Source organism: Bison bison, unplaced genomic scaffold (genome assembly GCF_000754665.1).
Source record: "Bison bison bison isolate TAMUID 2011002044 unplaced genomic scaffold, Bison_UMD1.0 scf7180017864280, whole genome shotgun sequence".
NCBI lineage: Eukaryota > Metazoa > Chordata > Mammalia > Artiodactyla > Bovidae > Bison > Bison bison.
Genome location: NW_011494852.1, coordinates 4,122,848 through 4,127,107, shown reverse-complemented (window position 1 = coordinate 4,127,107; position 4,260 = coordinate 4,122,848). Strand labels below are relative to the sequence as shown.

Below are 4,260 nucleotides of genomic sequence, written 5' to 3'. Positions count from 1 at the left end.
CTTCCCCGGCATGCTCCCTTTCCCAGGCCAGGGCTTTCTGCCCCCACCACTGCTTGTTCACACCACCTGCCAGAACTGCCCAGAGCAATTATTGACTTTGTTTGGGGCGGGATATTAAGCAGTAGTTAGTACGTTTGCCATCATGTGTCTCTGGGGGAGACCAACCCTTGGCTGCCCAAGGGAATTCCCCCTGTGGTTCTCCCAGCCTCTCTCCTTCTCTCCTCCCGGACACAGGAAGTTACTGTTAGCAGTCTGCAACCTTCCTCAAGTCCTTTCCCAAGTCAGAGACCTGCAGGGAGAAAAGGCAAGCCTCACCCCAGCAAGGAGGGTATTCGAAGACTTCTCTCAGAAGAACTCGGGCTCTGAAAACCCAGGCCCTGTGACCTAGGGCTGGTTCCTCCTCAGGACCCTGCCACTGGCCCAGGCAGCAGGTGCCCAGCCCCCCATCCATCCCCTTACCTGTTTTCCTCTCCTTTTGCAGAACACAAATTCTTCTCCGCCTCTCCCTCCCCAGTCCAATACGGACTTGGACTAGATTGCAAAGAGGAAGCTGGAGAAGTGCGGGGAGGGGGCGCGGGGAGGAGGGGTGAGCCCACAATATCCTATGGTCTCTTGTCCCCCGAGAGACTTCAGAGAATATTCAGAAAAGCACACGGGCTGTCACTGCTCCTGAGCCGGGTGTTTTGATAACAAACAGAGCAACTCTTCTTAATGGGGTAACAGTTTCCGTTTGGCTTGTCAGCCTCACTGCCCGCACGCTGTCTGGCCCCTCCATCCTCTCTCCAGGGTTAGCGTCTGCTCCACAATTTTTTGCCCCTGTTGGCTGCTGTTTCTGGGTTTGATCCTCTCACAGTCAGTTTCCTCCAGCCACCCCCAATGCTTTCCCCTCCATTGCTGATCCTGGCATCACTTCCCAGAGTGCAAGCATTAAGCAAGCTGCCTTGCCTTGTCTTCCTTCGGGATAAATGGCTTCTTGGGATTAGTCTTGAAGGAGAGGCTGAAAGCTTCTGGGAAAGAGGAACAGAGCATTAGCCACGGCTACCGCCCATTTCACACAGCAAAAAGTGGTAAGAAACTTGGCTGGTAGAAAGCTTTTATATCAGCAATGGTCATGTGACCGAAGAGGGGAAGCTCAGTAATTGAGCGCTGTCTCCTCTCGAACCCAAAGGAAAGGATGTGAGCATCTTTACTCCCCACCACCTGCCCAGAGATCCTCACTCTGATTTCCAAATCCAGATTTTCTGTCCTTAGTTCCTGAATTTTTTTTCAATCCCAGGCATTTTCCCCCCATTTCCCAAGTCAGATTATTTCATCGTCTTCTCTTTTCTAGGCGATTTCTTCTGTAATTCTACTCAGTCTCCAATAAGAGTTTTATACTTCCTTTTCTTCTTCAATTTTCCACTTTACGTAGAGTTTCCTGCCCTCTGCCCCCAACAAGTTTCTTTAGCCTTCCCAGTTGAAACTGATCGCTTTCTCCTAGCCTATGTCTTGTTGGGGTGGAAACAGTGTGGGATTTAAAATCACGCAGTGAAGTGAAGTGAAATGCACTCAGTCATGTCTAGACTCTTTGCGACCCCATGGACTGTAGTCTGCCAGGCTCCTCTGTCCATGGAATTCTTCAGGCCAGAATATGGGAGTGGGTTGCCATTTCCTTCTCCAGGGGATCTTTCCAACCCAGGGATCGAACCCAGGTCTCCCGCATTGCAGGCAGATTCTTTACAAGCTGAGCCACCAGGCAAGCCCCAAATGAAGATGTGGGTGCAAATCCAAGTCCCTTCGTTGTGACCTTGAGGCAGATCAATTTTCTGAACTTTGGTTTCCTTGATATTTGAGCGAGGACGGGAATACTTACATCCCAGGACTTCTGTGAGGGGTCCCCAAGGCAGCATAGATAAAGGATACAAGCCAGTGCTTTACACGTAATGGATGCCCATAAGCGGACGTGGTCCCTCCTCCCAAGCCAGTTGGACAGCTTCCTAGAGAGTGAGCCACCTGGTAGACTATCTGGAGGCTGAGGGCACAGACATGCCATCTGACTTGGGAAAGCGGCAGGAACTCAGGGAACTCTGTGTGCCTGCATGGCCCTTCCTTGGGGAGTGGTGTTCAGGCTGCATTCCCTTCCCCTGTATAGTTCCTATTCCTGCAGGCTGACCCAACCTCTTAGCCACCCGTGTTCCTTTCTCACAATTTCTCCCTCTCTGACTTATATAGCTCTGGCTTGGAATCTCCTCAAAGGCCTTCTGAAACACACACCTGAGGAAACAAAGATAATCAGAATGTGTTTTCTCTTGACACAGGTAACAGGTCTCTGGTTTCCCATCTGTGGTCTTATCCCTGCTCAGAGAATCTCTGTTCTTTCCTTAGGGCTTGCATTTACTCCTTATTTAGTCATTAGTTTTGTGGCCTAGAACCCCAGGTCCAGGTATTTAAAAAAATTTTTTTATTAATGTTTTTAAATTGGAGTATAATCATCATCAACAAAGCAAGAGAGTTCCAGGAAAACATCTACCTCTGCTTTATTGATTATACCAAAGCCTTTGACTGTGTGGATCACAACAAACTGTGGAAAATTCTTCAAGAGATGGGAATACCAGACCACCTTACCTGCCTCCTGAGAAATTTGCATGCAGATCAAGAAGCAACAGTTAGAACTGGACATGGAACAACAGACTAGTTCCAAATCAGGAAAGGAGTATGTCAAGGCTCTATATTGTCACCCTGCTTATTTAACTTATATGCAGAATACATCATGTGAAATGCCAGACTGGATGAAGCACAGGCTGGAATCAAGATTGCCGGGAGAAATATCAATAACCTCAGATACACAGATGACACCACCCTTATGGCAGAAAGTGAAGAGGAATGAAAGAGCCTCTTGATGAACGTGAAAGTGGAGAGTGAAAAAGTTGACTTAAAATTCAACATTCAGAAAACTAAGATCCTGGCATCCAGTCCCATCACTTCATGGCAAATAGATGGAGAAACAATCAAAACAGTGAGAGACTTTATTTTTCTGGGCTCCAAAGTCACTGCAGATGGTGACTGCAGCCATGAGATTAAAAGACACTTGCTCCTTGGAAGAAAAGCTATGACCAACCTAGACAGCATATTAAAAAGCAGAGATGTTACTTTGCCAACAAGGTCTGTCTAGTCAAAGCTATGGTTTTTCTAGTAGTCATGTATGGATGTGAGAGTTGGACCATAAAGAAAGCTGAGTGCCAAAGAATTGATGCTTTTGAACTGTGGTGTTGGAGAAGACTCTTGAGAGTCCCTTGGACTGCAAGGAGAGCCAACCAGTAAACCCTAAAGGAAATCAGTCCTGAATATTCATTGGAAGGACTGATGCTGAAGCTGAAACTCTAATACTTTGGCCACCTGATGTGAAGAACTGACTCATTTGAAAAGACCCTGGTGCTGGGAAAGATTGAAGGTGAGAAGAGAAGGGGATGACAGAGGATGAGATGGTTGGATGGCATCACTGACTCTATGGACATGAGTTTGAGCAAGCTCCGGGAGTTGGTGATGGACAGGGAAGCCTTGTGTGCTGCAATCCATGGGGTTGCAAAGAGCCAGACATGACTGAGTGACTAAACTCAGTGACTGACTGATAATTGCTTTACAATATTGTGTTAGTTTCTGCTGTACAGCAATGTGAATCAGCTGTATATATGCATATATCCCCTCCCTCTTGAAGCTCCCTCCCACCATCACACCCATCCCACCCCTTTAGGTCATCATAGAGCACCGAGCTGAGCTCCCTGTGCTATGCAGCAGCTTCCTACTAGCTATCTGCTTTACATGTGGTAGTGTATATATGTCAGTGCTATGCTCTCAAATCGTCCTAAGTATCTTAACATTTCGCTTCTCTTTCTCTTCAGTTCTCCTCTCCTCTAGAACCAAGGAGTTCTATCTTTTCATTTAATTCCTTCCCCAGACACACACATGCATTTCCCAGATTAACTAGGGAACTAAGGAACAGACTATTCTCTGTTGCTTGCTACCAAATTTATTCATGTCGTTTTGCTTTTATGATTTCCTATAAATAGTCACAAGGATCTGGAGTTAATTGCACAGTGGAAACAGTGGAAAACAGGTGCTGAGTGGTTAGGACCACTTCTTTGTCTCTGCCTCTCTTTTCCCCACCTCACACTTCTCCCATACCACTATTGTGTGTCACCTGTGTTGAAAGCTCCCCATAAACTCCCTTCTCTATGTTCACAGTAGTTATGAAGATGGCATAATGAAGGAAATTTTTGAATT

The 4,260-nt window shown here is 46.8% G+C and overlaps 1 protein-coding gene across 1 annotated transcript in view; it reads right to left on the bottom strand.

The window, feature by feature from the left end:
- FFAR2 (free fatty acid receptor 2) overlaps nucleotides 1–527 on the bottom strand; it is a 2,595-nt gene extending 2,068 nt beyond the window's left edge. Inside the window, 1 exon segment of the mRNA XM_010849004.1 lies at nucleotides 460–527. The gene's annotated coding sequence lies outside the window, so the exon portion shown is untranslated.
- Nucleotides 528–4,260: the final 3,733 nt, after the last annotated feature.